The sequence below is a fragment of the Rhinoraja longicauda genome, unplaced genomic scaffold (genome assembly GCF_053455715.1).
Source record: "Rhinoraja longicauda isolate Sanriku21f unplaced genomic scaffold, sRhiLon1.1 Scf000426, whole genome shotgun sequence".
In the NCBI taxonomy this organism is placed as follows: Eukaryota; Metazoa; Chordata; class Chondrichthyes; order Rajiformes; family Arhynchobatidae; genus Rhinoraja; species Rhinoraja longicauda.
Genome location: NW_027601643.1, coordinates 8,269 through 33,213, shown reverse-complemented (window position 1 = coordinate 33,213; position 24,945 = coordinate 8,269). Strand labels below are relative to the sequence as shown.

At 41.9% G+C, this 24,945-nt stretch overlaps 1 long non-coding RNA gene across 1 annotated transcript in view; it reads left to right on the top strand.

The window, feature by feature from the left end:
* The window catches only part of LOC144590955 (uncharacterized), a 31,635-nt gene extending 6,905 nt beyond the window's left edge, over window positions 1-24,730 (top strand). Inside the window, exons 3-4 of the long non-coding RNA XR_013546641.1 lie at window positions 21,581-21,666; window positions 23,151-24,730. This is a non-coding gene — a long non-coding RNA (uncharacterized LOC144590955). The remainder of the gene's footprint in view (window positions 1-21,580; window positions 21,667-23,150) is intronic.
* The last annotated feature ends 215 nt before the right edge of the window (window positions 24,731-24,945 follow it).

Here is a 24,945-nt window from a genome sequence, read left to right as displayed (position 1 = left end):
TTCTATTTACCCACCCCCTGTTTGAAAATGCTGCCCTCAGATTTCTATTGAATCTTTTGCCTCTCACATTAAACTTAAGTCCCTCTGGTTCTTGATTTCCCTACTCAGGATAAAAGTTCACGAGTTACACGAGTAGAATTAGGCAATTTGGTCCATCGAGACCACTTCCCCATTCAATCATGGCTGATGTCTGTATCCTAATCCCATTTTCCTTCCTTCTCCCCATAACACTTGACACCTATTCTAATCAAGAATTTGTCCATCTCTGCCTTAAAAATATCCACTGACTGCCTTCTGTCTTCTTCCACAGATTAACTATCCTATGACTAAAGAAGTTCCTCCTTACCTCGTTTCTGAAAGAGCCCCCTTTCATTCTGTGGCTATAACTTCTGGTCTGAAACTCTCCCACCAGTGGAAACATGCTTTCCACATCCACTCTACAGCGTTCCATTGTTCTGTAATTTTCAATGAGGATCCCCCCTCAACTTTCTAAACTTTGGCGAGTCGAGGCCCGGTGCTGTCAAACGTTCAGACGACATAGACAATAATATATACACCTTATGATCACCGCTTAGCCTCCTGAGCTCAAAGGAATAAAGCCCTAGCTTGCCCAACTCCCCCTTGTTAAAGAAAACGTTAAAACACAACACAAAGATCTGGCAAGACAAGCAAGAGTTTATTCCAAAGCGCCAAACACAGTGATCACTGGGAGCAATCGTAGGAGATTGCTCAACGAACAAAGATTCATCTGATCCTTAAGTACAGACTTTCCTTTTGATGTTTGGTTTGCCATAGCAAACACTTTAGAGGTTTTCCTTCCTCCAAATGATCTTATACAAATATACATTGTGCACCTCTCAAAGCGCAGCAGAGTAAACACAGCCATTACAGATAAGCAAATGTCCTGTTACCCTTTCAACTGTATTTTATTGTTTTATGATTGCCATTTGTCCTTTGAGAACAGAATCTGACTAAAGTAAACTGCAGTGAGTGTCAGCTGCAGATGCCCAGTTTCAACCTAATTTAAAACACAGACTTATTATCATGCATGAAGAGGACTTTAAACATTTTAAGCACACCAGGGCAGCGTAGATGGGGCATGTTGGTCGGCATAGGCAAGTTGGACCAAAAAGTCTGTTTCCACGCTGTGTAACTCTCTGACTCTAATCAGCCCATGTCTAACCAAATGCATGTATATCTCATCTCAGAATCCTCTCCAATAATTTGCCTACCACAGATGTTAGGCTCACTGGTCTATAGTTCCCAGGTTATTCCTTGCAGCCTTTCTCAAATAGAGGCGCAACATTAGCCACCCTCCACTCTTGCGGCAGCTCACCCGCGCCTAATGATGATTCATATATCTTAGCCAGGGATCCTGCAATTCTTCTCAAGCTACCTACAGTATTCTTGGATATGTCTGATCAGGCCCAGGAAATTTATGTACTTCCAATTACCTTAGGACATCCAGTACCTCTTCGACCATATTACAGACTTTCCTAACTGAGGACCTTGCCCGTCTCCTGCAGCATTTAGAGATAGCCATTTTGGTTTCTGGAGAACCCTATTCTCTCTCTATTTACCGTCTTTATCTTAATGTACATAAAATCTCTCTGGATTTTCCTTAATATTATTTCCCTATTTTTTGCCCTCCTGATTTTCCCGAAACTTCTCCAGGGTTACACTTGATCCCAGCTGCCTACACAAGTTCTATGCCTCCTTTTTCCAGACCAGAGGCTCAATTTCTCTGATCATGCAGGCTTCCTTACTCCCACCTGCCTTGCCCTTTGCTCGAATTGGAACATGCATGTTCTGAGCACATGCCATCACACTTTTAAAGGCATCCCGCTTTCCGGATGTTTCTTTGCCTGCAAAGAACCTACTCCAATCAACTTGAGCAAGTTCCTGTCTCATACCATCAAAGTTACACGAGTCCCAATTTAGAATTTTAACTTGTGAGCCCACCCTCTCTTTAACCATAACTATTTTAAAGCTAATAGAACTGTGGTCACTCCTCCTAAAACGCTGGTATCACAAAATGCTGGAGTAACTCAGCAGGTCAGGCAGCATATCAGGAGAGAAGGAATGGGTGACGTTTCGTCCTCACCTTCCACCCCATCAGCCAGCGTATCCAACAAATCATCCTCCAACATTTCCATCACCTCCAACGGGACCCCACCACTGGCCATATCTTCCCATCTCCTCCCCTTTCTGCGTTCCGTAGAGACCGTTCCATCCGTAACTCCCTGGTCCACTCGTCCCTTCCTACCCAAACCACCCCCTCCCCGGGCACTTTCCCCTGCAACCGCAGGAGATGCAACACATGTCCCTTTACCTCCCCGATCAACTCCATCCAAGGACCCAAATCGTCTTTCCAGGTGAGACAGAGGTTCACCTGCACCTCCTCCAACATCATCTATTGTATCCGCTGTTCTAGATGTCAACTTCTCTACATCGGCGAGACCAAACGCAGGCTCGGTGATCGTTTCGCTCAACACCTTTGTTCAGTCCGCCTTAACCAACCTGATCTCTCGGTGGCTAAGCACTTCAACTCCCCCTCCCATTCCCAGTCTGACCTTTCTGTCATGGATGGGCCTCCTCCAGTGCTATGGTGAGGCCCACCGGAAATTCGAGGAACTGCACCTCATATTTTGCTTGGTCATCTTGCAGCCCAGCGGTATGAACATTGACTTCTCCAACTTTAGATAGTTCCTCTATCTCCCTCTTCCCCTCCCCCTTCCCAGTTCTCCCTGTGTCTTCCTGTCTCCACCTATATCCTTTCTTTGTCCCGCCCCCTGACATCAGTCTGAAGAATGGTCTCGACCCGAAACGTCACCCATTCTTTCTCTCCTGAGATGCTGCCTGACCTGCTGAATTATTTCAGCATTTTGTGATACCTTCGATTTGTACCAGCATCTGCAGTTATTTTCCAACACCTCCTAAAACGCTCGTCCACTGACATTTCAGGCACTTGCCTGCCCCAATTTCTAAAGAGAAGATCGAGCTTTGCTCTCTCCCATAGTGGCCACTAATTATTGCCTGAGGAAACTTTCCTGAACTCATTTGACAAATTCCATGCCATCTCAGCCCTTGACACTCTGGCTGTCCCAGTCTATATTGGGTAAGTTAAAATCTCCGATGATGGTAACCCTATTAGTCAGCTGTCTGAAATCTCCTCGCACATTTGTTCTTATAATTCCCGTTGGCTATTTAAGGGCCTGTAGTACACTCCCAACAAGCTAATCATCCGTTTTTTAATTTCTGAGCTCCACTAATACAACCTCACTACAAGACCCATCAGAAATGTCATCTGATTACTGCCGTGACATTCTCCTTAATCAATCGAGCAACAACCTCTCCTCTTTTACCCCCATCTCTTGTACCTCTAGCACCTGTACCCTGGATCATTAAACTGCCAGTTCTGTACCTCTCTTAGCCATGTTTTTGTAATTTTTAAAATGTCCTAGTCGCATGTAGAAGGAATGGAAAGCAGTTTGGATTGGGACCCTTCATCAGACCCTTCATCAGACTGAATAAAGTGCGAACAAGCAACTTTCAATATCAGGAGCGCAGGTAACATTGGTGAACAGAAGGCTGCAAACTGAGCAAAATTTGACACAAGGAATCAAGGGGACAGTTGGTGAAATGGGGACTGGAATATGAGGGAACAGGAGAGAACGACGAGTGGGTGGACAGACTGAGAAACAGAGTATCCTTGGAAGCTTGAGTAAATAACTGATGATCCTTGTTTTCCAGTTTGCTACGTCTTATTCCACTATTTCCTCTGTGTTGAGCTCAGTCATGATGTTATGCTGATTTTCAAACCGTTTAGTGGTCCTATCTGTTACCCTCTTTGCAGTACTCTCCATAATTTTTAATGGTCCAAGATATATGGCTGCTTCCAATTCAGTTCTTTCGTTAAACTGATGTAATATTTAGTGAGCGAGGAATGATTGTGTGGATGTTCCTTGTCCAGTCCCCTCTGTTCACTGCAATCCCACGACACAGCTGAGTGCACAGTGCTTCCACATTGCAGGATGTTGGTGTGCAGTATAAAACAAGTCAATGTCGTTGGGCCGAATGGCCTATTCCTCTGCAGTAACTTCCACACAAAACACCCTTGTTTTGGCAACCACTACATTACTAATGAGTTAACTCTGCCCTGCTCTATCATCCCTGTTTTTAACAGGAAATACATAGACTGAGAACAAGGGACTTTTCACACCAAGGAATCGGGTAACCATTGATGAATGGGCTCAGATGCAAATTGAGCAATAAGGAAACAGGAGAATTTATGGAAAAGGAGAGTGGCAAAGTGGTGGGAATAGGAGGAGGGAATGGACAGATAGAGGCAGTTTTCATAGGAGTTTGAGTGGAGGGCTTCTGTATACCAAATTCAAATCTGCCATCATAACATTTCCAATGGAAACTCTGCAGATTAATTTGCATCCATTCCCACAATCCTGTTTGTAAAAAGAAACACCTGGACGGAAAATAAAGTACTTTTCATATCAGGCACAGGTAACATTTTGTGAAAGGCCTCAGATGCAAATTAAGCCACAAAGGACAAAGGGAAAGTTAGTGGAGTGGGGGGAGAGGGAGGCAAAGAGAGTTTTCAATACAGTTTGAAATATTGGACTGTGCAGGAATACTGTGGGATGCTGGTTTAAACGGAAGATATACACAAAAAGCTGGAGCAAATCATTGGGACAGGCAGCATCTCTGGGGAAAAGGATTGGGTCGAGACCCGAAACGTCACCCATTCCTTCTCTGCAGAGATGCTGCCTGTCCCCTGAGTTACTCAGGCTTCTTGTGTCCTTCTTTGAATTATTGGACTGAGTGGCCTGTTTCCGTGCAGTATGTTAATAATTCACTCTCACATATCTGGACATTGCAGTTCCAATGGAAATGCTCCACTGTTCAATTCTACCCTGTTCTGTTATCATATTTATAATGGCAGTTCAATGAGAACAAGGCATCTTGCACTTCAGGATCCCAGGTAACTGGCCAAATGTCACAGTGGCAAACTGAGCAAAGGTTGGAAATGTGGAACGAGAGAGGGATTGTCCAATGGAGAAGGTGAGGGGAGAAGGCATGAAAGAGACAATAGTTAGTTTTGATCCCACCTTTGAAAAGAGAGATCCAGAGGGGAGATATATCTTCATGAGAGGTAATTTAGGCGGCTCATTGGTTACTCTGTTTAATATTTACGCTCCTCCCAACTCGGATTGGAAATTTTTTAAACAAGTGTTTGATTTGATAATATCTGAAACCCAGGGAGTATTAATCTGTGGGGGGGATCTTAATGTTAGATTAAATCCTAAACTGGACTCTTCAAATGTTCATATAGCTCAGCCGAAATTGATAAATAAAAAAATTAATTTGGCAATGAAGGATATTGGATTAATTGATGTATGGAGAGAACTAAATTTGTCAAAACGAGACTACACATATTTTTCTAATCCACATTTGGCATATTCTCGGATTGATTATTTTCTTACCTTTGGAAAAGACCTTCATAGGGTTGTAAGCTGCGAGGTGGGGAGCATGGACCTTTCAGATCATAGTCCTGTGTATTTAAAACTACTTCTTGATCGGTATCAAAGAGACACTTTATGGAGATTAAATACATATGTACTGACTCATATGAAAGAACAGATTAAGAACGATATTACAGAGTATCTGGAACTAAATGACAATGACGAAGTTTCACCTCTGATACTGTGGGATGCATGTAAAGCGGTGCTTCGGGGCAAGATAATAGGATACAGTGCTCACATAAAGAAAGCTAGACATGAAAAGTTAGATCGGCTGCAAGTGGAACTGAAACAACTGGAACAAAACCATAAGGATACAAATGATCAAAAAATCCGAGAACTAATTGTGAAGAAGAAGAATGAAATAAATGATATTTATACAAAAGATATAGAAAAAAAGTTGATTTTTGTAAAACAGAAATATTATGATGGGGGAGGAAAAGCCAGTAAATTATTAGCCTATAAACTAAAAAAACAACAGGCAGAGAATACAATTCATAAAATAAAACACCCTGTAACTAATTTTACACACTATAAATTGAAGGAAATACAAAATTGTTTTGATATATATTTCAAAAGATTATATTTACAACCTCAAATCAGTGGGGAGAAAATGGAGGATTTCTTTAATGAGATTCATTTGCCAAAATTGACCAGTGAACAGAGTAAGTCCCTTGTAGCTGAAATAACAGAGAAAGAAGTTAGGTCTGCTATAGTACATCTTAAACCAAATAAGGCCCCGGGCCCAGACGGGTTCCCTTCAGAATGGTACCGGGTAATGGTGGACTCATTGGTCCCTACGTTACAACGCACTTTCAATTGGGTTCTCCTGGAAGGAGGCAGTAATCTCATTGATTCCGAAAGAGGGAAAAGATAAATCTGTATGCAGTAATTTTAGGCCAGTGAGCGTACTCAACCAGGATTACAAAATGTTTACTCACATACTAGCCAAACGATTAGAGTGTTTGCTACCACAAATTATTAGCCTGGATCAGACAGGGTTTGTTCGAGGGAGACAAACCCAAGACAACATTAGAAGGACATTGCACATAATTGACCACATAACAAAATTTAACTTAGAAGCAGTCCTAGTTAGGTTAGATGCTGAAAAAGCTTTTGATTGTGTAAATTGGTCTTTTTTGCTTAGAGCTTTAGATAGATTTGGATTTCACAATACTTTTATTAAAACAATACAGGCTCTTTATGATAGCCCAAATGCAAGAATTAAAATTAACGGAGTAGTTTCAAAACCATTTTTGCTAGAAAGAGGAACAAGACAGGGATGTCCAATCAGCCCCCTTTTATTTGCGGTTTTTATCGAACCTTTGAGTCAGTGGATTATCCAGAATAATAATATCAAAGGAATAGTAATGAAAGGAGGGGAACAAAAGATTTCTTTATTTGCCGATGACGTATTGGTGTATTTGTCAGACCCTGAACAGTCTTTGTTACAGTTATTTTATGTTTTGGAACGATATGGATCCTTCTCTGGCTACAAGTTAAATGTTATAAAAACACAAATTCTTAGTTTCAAATATAGCCCCTCAGTAAAAGTAAGGGAAAAGTTTAATTTGAGGTGGGATGCTGAATCCATGAGATATCTGGGAATAAACATTCCAATAGATCTGACTAAACTGCACTTGCTTAACCACCTCCCATTGAACAATAAGATCAGGGAAGACATTAGGAGGTGGGACCTAATACCTTATCTTAATTTTGGATCTTGTATTGAATCGGTCAAAATGGTTATGTTACCGAGGCTGTTGTATCTCTTTCAATCACTTCCACTAGATATATCAGACCAACAATTTCAATAGTGGGATAAACAAATCTCGAGGTATATTTGGCAGGGACAAAGACCAAGAATCAGATACCAGGGGTTACAACTGACCAAAAATAAAGGTGGAGTTGCACTCCCGTGCTTGAAAGACTATTATGCAGCAGCTCAGCTGAGAACATTAATTTATTGGTGCAACCCCGACTATTGTGCTAGATGGAAGGAGATTGAGATTGCTATAACAGAGGAATTTCCGATTCAGGCTGCAATCGGAGATAAGGAGTTAACAAATAAGTTAATTAATTTGGGAAACTCATGGATTCGATTATCACTTAAGGTATGGAATAAGGTCGTTACCCAAAATCATCTGAGGGATGCTGTGAAGGTTTTGAGATGGTGCACGTTTGATCCAGATTTTGTACCAAAAAGACAGGACACTAGTTTTAAAAGATGGAGTTCTCAAGGTTTGACATCATATTGCACATTTTTACATAAGGGGTCTATGAACAGCTTTGAGAATCTGAAGAGGCAATTTGGTTTGAATAATGATGATTTCTATAGATACCTTCAAATTCGCCATTATATAGATCAAATACAAAAGGAATGTGCAGAAGTAAAATGGGATAATATTTTGTTAAATGTATTTATTGATGCTTACCATGGAGGCTCAAAACAGAAAACCATCTCAAAATTATACAAGGGTTTACGGCAGAGAAAAGGCAACTCACTGTATGTAAAACAGAAATGGGAAAGGGAAGGTAATCTGGTTCTAAAGGAAGAAACCTGGGAGAGCTTATGTGAGATACAATGGAAAACTTCAAGTTCAAATGTTTGGCGGGTGTTTTGCTGGAAAACCCTTATTAGGTTTTTTATTACACCAGTTCAAAAAAGGCATTACACAAATTCTTCTTCATGCTGGCGACAATGTGGGTGCCTTGAGGCAAACCATTTTCACATATTTTGGTCTTGTGTATCAGTGATCCCATTTTGGCAGGAGATTCATAAGGTTTTACAAAAAGTTTTTTATATGGATATTCCATTTAAATTTGAGTTTTTATATTTTGGTGCTTTACCAGTACAAAATGCTTCTATTAAAGATAAGTATCTTTTCCAGATCTTAAGTGCTGCCAGCAGGAAAGCTATTACTAGGAAGTGGTTGAAACCTGGAAAACCTAATGTGGATGACTGGATTAACATTGTATATGATATTTTTATAATGGAAAGGATAACTTTTGCTTTAAGATTGCAACAGGGAATATTTTTGAAAAGGTGGGAAAAATGGATGTTGTACATTATGCCCGTACGGCCATCATTTGTTTAAAGCGGATCTTTGTATCCTACTTCCGTGTCCTATCTCATTTTCCTTGATTTCATACCGCTCCAGAAGTAGTGATGAAATATTATAGAGGTATACCCCAAATGTTGGTTTTAGTTGTTTTTGTTTTTGTTTTTGTGTGTAGTTAAGTTTTGGATATGATCAAATGTCCAGTAAGTCATTACCCATCCTTGTAGTGCTTCCAATACCTGTGGTATGATTTATTTTGGTTTATGCAGTATTTGTTAACTACGGAGGGTTTAAGGTGAATGAGAATGTGTATCATTGTGGAATGTATGGAACTGGAAAATAAAAATAAAAATAGAATTATAAAAAAAAAGAAAGAGACAATAGTTGGAGAGACACAGAGTGAGAGAGACAAACTAATGAATGGATGGGCATGAGAAGGAGGTGTTTGAGTTGCAGTGTTCGGGGGCAGTGAAAGGGGATAGAAATGGAAAGTTTATTAGTTTGAAAGCAAAGGCAGAATTTTACCTATCATCATTTCCCTATTGCACCAATCTCATTCACCTGTTGCTGCTGATCCTGGTCATAAAATTCATAACCTGGTTTTAAATGCCTTCCATGGCCTTGCCCCTTCCCAGCACATATGCCCCACCATTACCTTCAGTGGTTGTTTCTCTCAGCCACTCTAATTCTGACCTGTTATCCACAAATTTAACAGCTTCACAATTAATGTCTTTGTCTTCAGCTGCCCAGGCCCTGTGTGTCATTAGCCCGTTACTGATCCCGAGCTCAGTCACCAATGTCTGGCACAGCAATTGTCCTGTGGAAGTTTCCTATCCAATGCTCTATGTACATTACATATCCACTGGCGCGGTTCTTGTGTGTGCAAGTATTCAAAGGCAGGTTGGGTAACTAAATGGGGACTGCAACAGAAGCTCAGTGTGCTGGGATTAGATGAAGAAGGGTGGGAGGAGCTGGTGTCATTTTTAAGCACGGAATTGGTGGTGTTGGTTGGATTGGAGGATTCTGTGGTGGGCAGTTCGATTATAATTGTCCATTAAAATTATAGAAGATGCATTGCATTGCCTGTGGTGTTGTATGGATGTGTCCAGTAGATGTTCTTCCTCTGTCCATTTAAGATTCAATAGTCAGAACCCTCTGTCCAATGATGCTTCTTAGTATTTAGGAAGCTCACTGACTGAGAACAATGGACTCTCCATGTCTGAGGCAGAGAAAACAGCTGAGGAAAAATCACAGGAACAATCAGCAACGATTGGAAGCAAAGCTGATGTGAGAGAGGGAGCTCCGACTGGGAGAGTCATAGAGTCATACAGTGTGGAAACAAGCCTTTTGGCCCAAGATGTCCACACCGACCAACATGCCCCATCTACATGAGTCCCATCTGCCTGAGTTTAGCCCTATCCCACTAAACCTAGTTTACACTCCTGGGCCCTGTCATTTACTGTGTTACTTACTCTCCTGGCCCCTGTCATTTACAGTGTTACACTCCTGGCCCTTGTCATTTACAGTGTTACTTACACCACTCCTTGACCCTGTCATTTAGTGTTATTAACTCTCGTGGGCCCTGTCACTTACAGTGTAACTAACTCTAAACGTTTCTTGTCTATATACCTTTCCAAATGTGTTTTACATGTTGTTATCGTACCTACCTCAAGTATCTCCTCTGGCAGCTCATTCCAAATATCACTGTGAAAATGTTGCCAACCTGTCCTTGTAGCTCATGGCCTCAAATCCTGGCAACATTCTCATAAATCCTCTCTGCACTCTTTGCAGCTTTGCACCACTTTCAAGGAACCTGGGGGGATCTCTTGAATATGATACTTTGGGTAGACAAAGTGGTGAAGACGGCATATGGCGTCGTTGCCTTCATTGGACAGGACATTGAGTCAAGAGTTAGGACATCACATTACATCTGGATAGAACATTGGTGAGACTATACCTCGAGTATCATGTGCATTTCTGGTCACCATGCTATTGGAAGTCTGTGATTGAGCTAGAGAGGCTGCAGAAGGAAGTTGCCGGGACAGAAATGCTCAAGATGTGAGGAGAGCCTGGGTGCGTGGGGGCTGTTTCTTTTTTGGAGTGAAGGAGGCTGAGGGGTGACCTTGCAGAGGTTTAATTAAATCACAAGGAGCATAGATGAGATTGATGGTTGCATTCATTTTACCAAGGCAGAGGTTGGAGGCCTCTTGGCTGACTAAAGCTGGAGGCAATGGGTTTAATGTCTGCCTGGATTATGGGCTATTACTTACAAGGAGAGGATAGCTGATAGAAGTATATAAAGTGGAGGAAGTAACCTCCAAGTTACAAAAGTTGGACTCTGATTTTTCCGGTAAGGTGAACCATATCACTGCGTCAATAGAACAACATGATGAGGCTATATGTGAGTTGGAAACTTTAGCCGAGACGAGTGCTGAAACAACAAAAGCAGTATTGACGGAGACTCAGCGTTTTTCTAATTTATTGAGGAAATTAACTGAAAAATGTACTGACCTAGAGGGTCATTCTAAACGACAAAATTTAAGAATTCTTGGAGTTAAAGAAGGTAAAGAAAAAGATAAAAACCTTCGTGATTTTACTGCTGAGCTGTTACAAGAAGTTTTGAAAATGGATTCAAAGCCCTTGCTGGATCGAGCCCACAGAGCATTGAGAGCACGGCCAGGTGCTAATGCCCCTCCAAGGCATTTGATTGTGAGGGTGCATAATGCTCACGTTTTAGAAGATATGCTGTCGAGAATTGCTAGTAACAGAGCTTTATCATTTCAAGGCGATGAGATTCGCATCTTCAGAGATTACCCTGCTGAGGTGGTTAAGAAAAGAGCACTGTTTAATGAGTCAAGATCTATTCTTAGGAAGATCCCAGCGCTCAGATTTGGTATGTTGTATCCAGCAAAACTTCGAGTTACCTACAATCAAACTGAATCCTTTTTTACTGACCACAATAAAGCACTGGAATTTGCTCGGGAGATCGAAAGGTCGCTGAAGGGTTGAATATGACTTCACGGCTTTATTAATTGGCAGACATCTGATTGGACTTTAAAATATTAAAACCTAAAGATTTAAGCTTAGTGTACATACTATACGAATATTAACCGTAACTAATTACTATTAATCAAAAAACATATATATTTTTAATAATCATTACTAATAAGAAGTATATGTAATATTTGATTTATGTAAACTTTATTTTGAATACTTAATTAATACACCTTAGACAGAAAAATCGATTTAATATAGACTAATTAGTTTCGGGCCTGCCCCGTTTATCTCTCTTTTATAAAAAAGATTAAAAAACAACAACTTCGTTAAAAAACGGAGCTAGTATTTTTTTTTTTTACATCCTACGGACGGAAGTCCTTAGATTTTTTGCCACCTTAGGGTGGCTAACACTAACTGCACTAATTGTAGTTGTAGTTTTAGTTGTTTCTTCTTTTTTCCTGCACTCTTTTAACCTTTTATATATTGATTTTTTTTTAGATTCAATTTTTATTATTATGTCATTTTTCAGAATTTATATACTTTTGGGAGATATTTCCGGGAGACATTCTACGTAGTACAAAAGATCATCCACCCTTTATTCAAGAAAAATGTTGTAGTTCGGGTGCCAGGCCATTTGCTTTATTATAGACTATTTATCGGTTAAGATGCAAGATTCTATTAGGAAAATAGGGGGTAAAGGTATTACATTTTGTAATTGGAATGTCAAGGGTGTTAATGAACCAATTAAAAGAGGTAAAGTACTTTCACATTTAAAATCTATTGATGCAGACATAATGTTCCTTCAGGAAACTCATCTAAAAAATGTAGCACATAATAGACTGAAAGGCAAATGGATTGATAAATTATTTCACTCATCGTTTCCCTTTAAATCAAGAGGTGTTGCCATTTTAATTCGTAAGGGTATACCATTTATACATACTTCCTCTATAGTCGACACTGAAGGTAGATATGTTATATTAGTGGGAGAACTATATTCTGCAAAATTGATATTGGTGAATGTCTATGCACCAAATTTTGATAATCCGTTATTTAAAAAATATATATTTAATACCATTCCAGAATTTGGACAATATAACTTGATAATTGGAGGAGATTTAAATTGTACATTAGATCCTTATTTGGATAGATCGTCAACTCAAAGGAAAACAAAATCCAAGTCGTGTGAATTATTAAACTCTTATATAAATAGTGCAAATATAAAAGATGTTTGGAGGATTGAAAATCCTTCAGGCCGAGAGTATTCATTTTATTCACCAGTGCATAAAACTTACTCAAGAATTGACTATTTCTTGGTAGACTCCAAACTTATTCCTTATACGTATAATTCAAAATATCATAATATTATTATATCCGATCATGCCCCTTTAACATTTAGGGTAAAACTCCAAGGAGTAACGGGGAAACAGACTAATTGGAGATTTAATCCGCAAATCTTAAATGAAAAAGCATGTTATGACTATCTTAAATCGCAATTTGAAACTTTTTTTTACGCAAATGACCTCCCTGAAACACTTGCGTCCCTGCTTTGGGAAACATTTAAAGCGTTTGTGAGAGGATGTATTATTGCCTTTCAAGCGTTTCAAAACAAGAAGAAGCGGGCTGAACAACATGACCTAGAAAGTCAGATAAAACAGTTAGACATAACAAATGCCATCGCTCCCTCTATTGAAATACATAATAAAATTGCAGCTCTCAAATATAAGTTAAATTATATTCTCTCAGCTCATATTTTTAGGCTTTTTCAATATACTAAACAAAAACATTTTGAATTTGGAGATAAACCACAGAAATTGCTAGCACGTCAACTCCGCAAATTAGAAGATGATTCTACAATTCATAAAATTGGATCAGAAAACGGAGATTTGCTTAAATTACCTAAGGATATTAATCAGAGATTTTTGCAATTTTATCAGTCATTATATTCATCAAAAATAATAGATAGCTCTGCGCAGATGCAAAACTTTTTGCAGGAATGTAACCTTCCTGGTTTGAATGTGAGTGATAGAAATTCACTGGGCGCAGAAATAACTATGAAAGACGTTGAAGAGACCATTAAATCCATGAAAAATGGGAAGACTCCTGGCCCTGATGGCTTAAATAATGAATTTTATAAAAAATGTAGTGATTTGATCTCTCCACGTTTGCAAACTATATAGTCACGCCTTTAAACAACAGAGATTACCGCAAACTCTGACTGAATCAACAATAATCCTCATTCCTAAAAAAGATAAGGATTCTGAAGACCCTGGTTCGTATAGGGCGATAGCTCTTTTAAATACTGATCAGAAGATATTAGCGAAAATCTTAGCTCATAGATTAAGTCTAGTTATAGATAAATTGATACACCCCGATCAATCAGGCTTTATAGCCAAACGATATTCATTTTTCAATTTGAGACGCTTGTTCAATATAATATATTCAAATCGACTATTAAACGAAGATTTAGCAATCATCTCGCTAGATGCTGAAAAAGCATTTGATCAAGTAGAATGGCCCTATCTTTTCTCAGTGATGGAAAAATTTCAATTAGGTGAAAATTTTTGTTCATGGGTGAAACTTTTATATACATCCCCAACAGCTAGAATATTAACTAATCAAATGCTGTCATCCAAATTTCATTTATCTAGGGGTTGTAGACAAGGATGTCCACTATCACCGCTTCTATTTGCCCTTATTATAGAACCACTTGCTGAGAGTATTAGATCAAATTCAGATATTCATGGCTGTAATACTAAACATACAACCAATAAAATTTCTTTATATGCGGATGATGTATTAATATATATTACAAAGCCAGAAATTAGCATTCCGAATTTATTAAATCTCATAACTCAATTTGGTTAATTTTCAGGTTATAGAATTAACTGGCACAAAAGTGAAATTATGCCAATAATGGAGCATAATCCGGCCATACTTCAACAATTTCCTTTTAAAATTGCCTATGAAAAGTTTAAATATCTTGGAATTTACGTGACTAGGAAATATACTTCTTTATTTAAATTAAATTTTCCTCCTTTACTCACTAAATTACATAGAAATATCCAATTTTGGAAAACACTTCCTATATCATTAGTTGGTCGTAGTAATGCTATAAAGATGATCTTTCTCCCACAGCTACTATACTTATTTCAAGCAATTCCGATCTACCAAAAAAGTATTTTTTAAAAATTGATTCAATTGTTACTAATTTTATTTGGGACTACAAGACTCATAGAATAAATAAAAGACATCTATGTAAGTCTAAAACTAATGGAGGAATTGCCTTACCTAACTTCTTATTTTATTATTGGGCGGTTAATATTAAAAATATAACCTGCTGGTTGGATGATTCTGATCAACAACCGGATTGGTTAAAGATGGAGAAAGAGGATTGTTTACCATTTGATATTGGTGCGATCCTCTTAGCTCCAATAAATTTAAATAAAAAAACATATGGAGGTAATCCCATTATACACAGTGTTATCCGTACCTGGAAACAATTAAAGCTTACGTTAAAATTGAGTAAATTATCTGTTTTCCTTCCTATTGCGAATAACCCTTCTTTTAAACCGTCTGTCTTAGATGGAGGATTTGCTCAATGGAAAAGTTATGGAATTAAAAGGGTGGGAGATCTTTATCATAAGGGAACTTTTCTTTCTTTTCAGGATTTACAGCAGAAGTATTTACAGAAGCAGAAGCAGATTTACATGTTAATAATTATTTTAGATATTTACAACTTAGAGATTATGTGAAATTACATATGCAAGAATATAAGTTTAGAGGTCCAGAAACACTTGATGTATGCCTGAATCGACATTATAATTCAAATAAATTAATATCCTTTATTTATAACACTCTCCTAGACACTGACATTCCGTCATCAGAATCTTATAGACGAGCATGGGAGGACGAATTGAAGCAACTCATAATGCAAGATATATGGGATGAAAGTTTACAACATATACACCAATGTTCATTAAATACTAGACATTCCTTAATACAATTTAAAATAATACATAGGTTACATTATTCGAAGACGAAATTAAATAGGATTTTTCCTAGTATCTCTCCTATTTGTGATAAATGTCAATTTCAAGAAGCTAATTTAACTCATTTTCGTAACTTATATAAAAATGCAAAACTTCTGGTTGGAGATTTTAAAAATAGTTTCTAAAGTTATTAACAAGCAATTGGATATGGATCCAAAATTAATTATATTAGGATTATCAGAACATACTACAAACTTTACAACAAGTCAGGTACATTTTCTTGATTACAGTCTAATAACTGCGAAAAAATTAATACTTAAATTTTGGAAAAAACCAATAACCCCCACAATTAAAATGTGGACTACGGAAATGACAGAGACCCTGCATTTGGAAAAAAATAAGATTTGCCTTAATTGACAAACCTGAGTTATTTTTAAAAATATGGTCTCCATTTATTGAATTTTTAGAAAAGTAAATGGGTTTGGCACAGGACTAAAATAAAAATTTTAAATTAAAAGTTGAAACTTGAGTTAGGGGTTGGATGTACAACTGTGGTTATTGTCTCCCGGATCTACTCCCTTTAATTTTTATAGTTATATCTTTTTCTTTTAATCCTCTTAGTCTCTCTTCCCAATAGTTTATAGTTTTGTTTTTTTTCCTTTCTTCTTTATTTTTTTATTTTCTCTCTTTAAAAATTTAAAAATTGAAGCTATGTAAGAACTCTGTAATAAATGTGTCTTTTATTTCTATTTGTACATATGCTTTTCAAAAAAAAAAAAAAAAAAAAAAAAATTATATAAAGTTACGAGAGGTATAGAGAGACTAGTCAGTTAGACCTTCTTTCCCAATGTGAAATTGACAAACACTAGAGGGAATAGCTTTAAGGTGAGAGAGACAAAGTTTAAAGGAGATGTGTAGGTCTAGTTTTTTTTACACAGGGTGATGGGTGCCTGGAACATCCTGCCATGGGTGGTGAGCAAGCAGATAGAATAGTGGCATCGGAGAGGCTTTCAGATAAGCTCATGGAGCTGCAAGGAATGGAGGGATATAGACCATGTGTAGTCATGCAGCAGGGAAAAAACCCATTGGCCCAATTCATTCATGTCGGCTAAGGTATTCCCATTTGCCCGGGCTTGGCCCATTTCCTTCTAAACCTTTCCATGTACCTCTTTTTAATACCGTTATAGTTCTGCTTCAACTACATCCACTGGCTGCATGTTCCATTTACCCACCATCCTCTGAGTGAAAAAATTGCTCCCAGGTTCCTGTTAATTTTGTTCCCCGCTTACCTTAAACCTAAGTCGTCTGGTTCTTGATTCCCCAACACTTGGGAAAAGACCATGCACGTTTACCCTTCTTATTGCCCTGATGATTTTTTCACCTCTATAAGATCATATGCAAAGAGATATGATTAATGTTATCGTGCTGCATTCGACATAGACATTGTGGGCCGAGGGATGATTCTGTGATGTGCTATTCTATGTCCTAATGTGAGCAGGGAAAGATTTAAATAGGACCTGAAAGACAGATTTTTTTCACACTGAGGGTGTTGGATGTGTGGAATGAATTGCCAGAAGTGGGAAAGGCAGGGACAATTATGACATTTAAATGCCTTTTGAACAGGTTCATGGATCGGAAAGGATTAGAGGGATAATTACGGTCAGGCAGAGGCAAACAGTAGTTGGGCCAAAGAGCCTGTTTGCAGGCCATAGTTGTGCTTCAGCTGTCAATGTCGTGTTTACCGTCTGCCTTTTCTGGGACCGGAGCACAGACACCAATATCTGATGCAACATGTTTTAGTACAACAGGAATGATCCTGCCAGTTTCCTTTTGCAGCCCTCTCTGTTCACTGTAGATCCACCACACAGCTCAATGCTGCCATGTGGGATGATGCTGGAGTGGATGATAAATCAGATAAAATTCTCTGCAATTTCCTCTCTGTTCCAGTGCCCATATACACAGCTCAGTGTCACATACTGACCCAGTACTAATGTGGCTGGGATTTATTCTGGGGCTACATCCTCTCTAGCCCGCACTGTCCATTACATTTCCAATACACAGCCCACTGGCAGTGTTAATAATACGACTACTCCGTCTGCTAACACCCTCTCCTCCTCCACTCCCTCCCCCATTCCCTCCTCCCCACCCTCCCTCCTCCCCACCCTCCCTCCCCCTCCCCACCACTCCATCCCCCTCACCCCCTTATCCTCTCTTTCTCACACCTCCCTTTCTCCCCCCTCTCTCCCTAGGAGATAGATTTAAACTTTAAAATGTGAATAAGTTAAAAAATATAACACCAATTTCAATGAAACTTCTTCCATTAGCACCAAAAGGACGACGGTAAGTTAGGTGGGCCTAAAATTGTCGTGCTCTCGTGTACCGTTTTGGCTGTAGTTCACGAACAAGCAAACAAGAGTTTTAGAATATAGATAGATGTTACAGCTTGCACCCATCGTTGTAACAGAAAATTGAATCTATTCTCAACTAAATTGGATTTGTGGATAATCATTTTATTCTGTAATCCTAGTTTGTTATTGTCGGAGGGAACTTTGTTTTTTTGTGTGCTGTATCCTATATCTGGCTTTACTCAGATAGACGGAAAAACAAAATAAAACAACTCGTAGATTAGTGGTGAGTCAATCGAACAAGTCGCACTGGGAAACACTCTGAGAGAACCCAAAAATTCACAGCACCTACTGCATTTGCTTGATGATTTGAAATAAGTCATCATTAATCAATGCCTCTCTAACCCTTCATCTTTGTCTGACCCTAAAGTTATCTATAACTTATGTTTCCTGTAATTTAGTGTGCCACTCTCCCCATTTGTACCAAAAATGTAATTATCCCTGTATGCAGAATTGATGGGGTCAGATGATTAAAAAAAGACTATTAATAGCTGGGTTCAATGACAAAGAGCAGCTGTAATCTGAAATGTGCAACAGATAAGAACCTAAACAGAACAGCGGACAACTACCCCCCACCCCCACACACACACCGCCCCATAGATAAGCAAGCCTGCTTTTGAGCAGAGTGTATTAGTTTTCGCTATTATAACTAAGCTGTGCTGTGAAAGCTAAAAACTTTTAAATAGCTATTTATTTCCTTCCTAACTTCCTCTGATGACCATTTTTCCCATCATCCTTCCCCATTATGTGAATTCTGGGATTCAATAGACTATAACCTACACCTGTTCCTTATAATTTCCAATTATCTAATTAAGTATTTCTGTAACCTCCAACATGTAATCAACCTAGTTTGTCACCTAATTAAGTCTTTCTGTAACCTTCATTCTGTAATCAAGACCTAATTTAACTGTTAATCAGGTTTCAGTGTAATCTTGTTTGCGGAGAATATAAAAGCTGTACCAAAGTCGCGCTCAGATCAGCTTTGTCTGGTCTCCTGGTGTGCACCAGTTTAAATAAGTTGCCAGTTACTTCGAACACTAACTCCATGTGGCCTTTCAATGTATTCTTAGAAATGGCCCAGAGTCATAGAGGTTTAGAGTGGAAACGGCCATTCGACCGATCCTGACCACAGCAACCAACATATCCCACCTACATGAGTTCCATCTGCCAATGTGTGTCCCATATCCCTCCCAACCTATCTTAGCCATATATCTGTCTAATTGTTTCTTGAACGTGCAATAATCCATACCTCAACTACCTCTGGCAGATCGTTGCATTTGTGCACAAAATTAGAGGACATGGTATTGGGGGAAGGGTATTGACATAGAAAGAGAACTGGTTGGTAGACAGGAAACAGAGTAGGAATTAAAGGGTCATTTTCAGAATGGCAGGCAGTGACTCATGGGGTGTCGCAAGTCTCAGTGCTGGGATCCCAATTATTTACAATCTATATACTACAACTCTCGTTTGTTTGTTTGTTTGTTCCTGAGCTACAGTCAAAACGGTACACTATAGAGCAACAATTGTAGGCCCACCTTACTCACCGTCGTCCCTTCGGTGCTAATGGAAGAAGTTTCATTGAAATCCAAGGCTGGTAGCTGTGTTCTGATGGTCCTCTGAGCTCTATGGACTACCATCTGAAGAGCTTTCCTCTCTGCCTCCGTGCAGTTGAGATACCACACAGAGATGCCATGTGTTAGGATGCTATCTATGGTGCAGCAGTAGAATGTCGTCAGCAGCTGTTGGGGTAGACTAGACTTCTTCAGTGTTCTTGGGTAGAACAGTCGTTGCTGTGCCTTCTTGACCAGCGCAGCAGTGTTGTTGGACCATGTTAGGTCCTCCGAAATGTGAGTGCCCAGAAACTTGAAGCTGGACACTCTCTCCACACTGTCCCCGTTGATGAAGATCGGGGCATATTCCCCGTTATGTGACCTACGGAAGTTGATGATCAGCTCCTTGGTCTTGGTGGTATTTAGGGACAGGTTGTTATCAGAGCACCAGTCCGCCAGGTTCTGCACCTCCGCTCTGTATTTTGTTTCATCACCGTTGGTGATCAGCCCGAACACCGTTGTGTCGTCTGCAATCTTGACAATGGTGTTTGTGTCGAATGCAGGAACATAGTTGTGTGTGAAGAGGGAGTAGAGCATGGGGCTCAGAACACAGCCCTGTGGTGTGCCGGTACTCAGGGTGATAGTGTAGGACAGGTGCGGGCCCATTCTCACTGCTTGCGGTCGCTCCAGCAGGAAGTCCAGGATCCAGTCGCATAATGACGAGCTGAGGCCTAGCTGGTGGAGTTTGGTGATGAGCTTGGTGGGGATGACCGTGTTGAAGGCAGAGCTATAGTCAATGAATAGCATCCTCACGTACGTGCCCTGTCTCTCCAGGTGAGTCAGGACAGTGTGAAGAGCCAGAGAGATGGCCTCTATAAGATCACCTTTCAGATACCTGTGCTCTGAGGAAAAATGTCCTAGCCTGACCAACTCTGAGGAAAACAATTGTCTGGGGCATGTGATTGTCAAGCATAGAAATCGATGATGTAAATGTGCCAAATGAATGAGAAATATCAGGAACTTGTAAGTCAGTGTGGAGATGGTGAGCCGACGGGTCTGTTCCTCTGCTGTTGGCGAAATGGCAAACGGAGCGAGAGAGTAGGAGAGCACAAGAAAGAAAATAAAAATATAGCAGAATGTTAAAGGAAGGTAAGGAATACAAGAGAGTGAGTGAGAGAGAATACACACACACACACACACAAGACATTCGGGAGACAAAGTAACATAGACTAATGGAGAGTGACAGTGGTGCAGATGGTGCAATTGTGTAACAGAACTGAACTAAATGAATGGAGATAGACAGAAATACTGTGATGGAGAAAACCCATAAATGCTGGAAATATCCAGCAGGATGGCACGGTGGCGCAGCGGTAGAGCTACTGCCTTACAGCGACAGAAACCTGGATTCCACCCTGACTACCGGTGTTTGTCTGTACGAAGTTTGTTTATTCTCCCCGTAACTTGTGTGGGTTTTACTCCAAGATCTTCAGTTTCCTCCCACACTCCAAAGACGTACAGGTTTGCAGGTTAATTGGCTTGGCACAACAGAAAGTCCAGTTAAACCCTAATGACCATTTGCTGCACTCTCTGGTGCAGTCCTCGTGTGTGCAGGCAAAGGAAATGTCTGGAATGTGGGATGCTTAAAAGTGTGATGACAAGACTTCAAGACTTGCGTGTTCCTGTTAGAGTGAAGGGCATGGCAGGTGGGAGTAAGGAAGCTTTGATAACGAGGGAAATTGAGGTTCTGGTCAGGTAAAAGGAGGCAGGGGGCAGGTGGTGGTAGTTGGGATCAAGTGTATCCCTGGAGGAGTTTCGGGAATTGAGGAGCATACTTAAGAAGGAAATAAGGAGAGCAAAAATGGGGGCCGGAGAAGGGGGCACCTTGATTCTCACGGGCAGGGCGGGTGCAAGGGCCTGTTTCCATGGTGAATGACTGTGACTTGGGAAGGGAACATACATTAGAAAAGAGAGAGCAGGAAAGACATCGTCTCAGCCACATTCAACCTGATTCTGATCTTATTGATGTTGGGCTGTTGTATTCAGATGAAGAGGACCAGTGGATTGGGATAAAGGTGACAGTGGAAGGAGTGATGAGAGAGGAAAATGTGATGGAAGCCCTCCGTGCAAAGGTGAGAAAACTATGAGGTGGAGGGAGAGAGGGACAGATCTCCCTCTCACTGTCTGCCCTCACTGAAGGGGAGCAGATCCCTTACCCTCAATATTTCCTCTCAGTATTTTCATTCCCCTCGTCCCCTTCACTATCCCCGTCACCCTCTCTCCCCCTGCCTCCTCCCCTCTCTCTCCCCCCTGTCTCCCTCTCCCCCTCTCAGTTCCCCACTCCACTCCCCTCTCTTCCCCCCTCTCTCTTCCCCCCCTCTCTTCCCCCCCTCTCTTCCCCCCCTCTCTCTCCCCCCCTCTCTCTCCCCCCCTCTCTCTCCCCCCCTCTCTCTCCCCCCCTCTCTTCCCCCTCTCTCTTCCCCCCTCTCTCTTCCCCCCCTCTCTCTTCCCCCTCTCTCTGCCCCCCTCTCTCCCCCCCTCCCTTCCCCCTCCTCTCTTCCCCCCTCTCCCCCCCTCTCTTCCCCCCCCTCTCCTCCCCCTCTCTCTCCCCCCCTCTCTCTCCCCCCCTCTCTCTCCCCCCCTCTCTCTCCCCCCTCTCTCTCCCCCCCTCTCTCTCCCCCCCTCTCTCTCCCCCCCTCTCTCTCCCCCCCTCTCTCTCCCCCCCTCTCTCTCCCCCCCTCTCTCTCCCCCCCTCTCCTCCCCCCTCTCTCTCCCCCCCCTCTCTCCCCCCCCCTCTCCCCCCCCTCTCCTCACCCCCTCTCTCCTCCCCCTCTCTCTACCTCCCTCTCTCTTCCTCCCCCTCTCCCCTCTCTCTCTCCCCTCTCTCTTCCCCCCTCTCTCTTCCCCCCTCTCTCTTCCCCCCCTCTCTTCCCCCTCTCTCTTCCCCCCTCTCTCTTCCCCCCTCTCTCTTCCCCCCTCTCTCCTCCCCCCTCTCTCTTCCCCCCTCTCTCTCTTCCCCCCCTCTCTCTCTTCCCCCCCTCTCTCTCTTCCCCCCTCTCTCTCTTCCCCCTCTCTCTCTTCCCTCTCTCTCTCTCTCTCCCCCCCTCTCTCCCCCCCCCTCCCTTCCCCCTCCTCTCTTCCCCCCTCTCCCCCCTCTCTTCCCCCCCTCTCCTCCCCCCCTCTCCTCCCCCTCTCTCTCCCCCCCTCTCTCTCCCCCCCTCTCTCTCCCCCCTCTCTTCCCCCCCCTCTCTCCCCCCTCTCCTCACCCCCTCTCTCCTCCCCCTCTCTCTACCTCCCTCTCTCTTCTTCCCCCTCTCCCCTCTCTCTCTCCCCCTCTCTCTTCCCCCTCTCTCTTCCCCCTCTCTTCCCCCTCTCTCTTCCCCCTCTCTCTTCCCCCTCTCTCTCCTCCCCCCTCTCTCTCCTCCCCCCTCTCTCTTCCCCCCCCCTCTCTCTTCCCCCCCTCTCTCTCTTCCCCCCTCTCTCTCTTCCCCCTCTCTCTCTCTCCCCCCCTCTCTCCTCCCCCCTCCCCCTCTCTCCTTTCTCTCACTCCATCCCCCCTCTCTCCCTTCATCCCCACTCTTGCAGTTACTCACCTTTGCTCTTCTCTGGGCTTCAGCTGAAGGAGATGTTTGATGACCCGGACCCTGAGATTGAGCGGGTGCCGTGAGGGAGGAACCTGCGGTGGACTGACGTGGACACAGCTGTCAACGCCCCGTCCCTCACAGCCTCGCCTCTCGCTCGCCTTGTCCACAGCGAGTCCATCCTGGGGGTGAGCTGCATTGTTGCTGCTTCTGCCTCTGCAGCAGGGAGTGGGGACGCTGCTGCTGCGTTTGGGTTTATTATTGTCACGTGTACTGAGGTACAGTGAAAAGCTTTGTTGTGCATGCTATATATAAATACTATAATGCTAGATATAGATATAATCAGTTCACACTCAAGTACAACGAATAGTGCAAAGGGAAGGTACCAATTGCAGAGTATATTTCTCAGCATTGTAGCAAACAAGTTCTGTAGACAGACTCCAATGTCCCCAATGGTGTAGAGGTGAATCGAACAGTGATCGAGCTTGTGGAAGGACCATTCAGAAACATGAGAATGGTGGGGAAGATGCTGTTCCTGAGTCTGGTGGTCCGCACTTTTAGTATCATCTGCTGGGTCGGAGAAGGAATGACCCGGTGGGACTAGTCTTTGATCATGTTGGCTGCTTTTCGAAGGCAGCGTGAAGTGTGGATGGAGTCAATGAAGGGAAGTCTGGTCTGTGTGATGGACTGGGCAACATCCACAACTTTGCGATTTCTAATAGTCTTGGGCAGAGCTGTTCCCAAATTAAGCTGTTATGCAACCCAACAGTTCGCTTTCCATGATACACCTGGAGAACTTTATAAGAGTCACTGGAGATGGGTTTTGTGTCTCCAACGATTCAACATCACTCAAGACACGATTTTAAAAAAAAATTGTTTCACTGGACTCCAATTCTGAGTGACTGAATCTATTTATTTTTGACAAATGCAGAAATAAGGAAAGCCTTTTGGGCTCAGCTGGTTATTGGAAAGGAGTTCTGCTCTCGCTGGTTAGTGGCGAAAGGTATTTGAGGTAGTGAGGAAGGTGCCTGGACAGGTAGTGGGAGCAGTGGAGGGGAGGGGTGATGGTGAGTGGGACCAGAGGGGCTGGTTAGAGAGGGTGGGAGAGGAGCAGCAGAGTCCGTGGTGAGGATCGAGTTCTCTCACAGAACAATCTACCTAGAGATTCTCCAGACCACAAAGCTCACACACACCTTTATTCTCACACACTCTCCATCTCACTCCGTCGATTTCACACTCTCCATCTCACACACCCTTGGGACGCATCCCATTAAATGAGTGTATTTTTCGAGTCTTTAAGTGGCTCGTCCACGTTGGTCATTCTAGCGAGAATCCACAGGTCCAAAAGAAATGGCCGGGTTCTAGATGTTTGGGGGGGACTGGCTCGATCTATAATGTCTAGATGTATGGGGGACAGACTTGATCGAAGATGTCAGTATGAATAGGACGGCTCTTTAGTCACCAAGCGAGGAGTTCACCACCGTAAAGGTGACGGAGCTGGTCTGTCAAATCGTCAGGCTAGAATGCGTGTGTTCTTGACCGCGGGACGTTGTCCGGAGATGTGTGCTAATGTTTTGTTCGCCAGTGCACATCTTCTGCACAGTTTGGCCATGTTGGGGCGGCCGTATGAAAGGGTACATCTAGTCGGGTATAGATTGTACCTGAGCTGTAGTCTTTTAATGAATTGTGATTATTTCATTTTATGGAATCCGTTAAGCCATGTATTTGATGTCTTGTCGTTCTTATAATAATGAATGCCGGGGCCCTGGGCCAAAAGCTTAGTCCATTTCTCGAATTCCCATTGTCGCCATCCCGCATATTCATTCACAG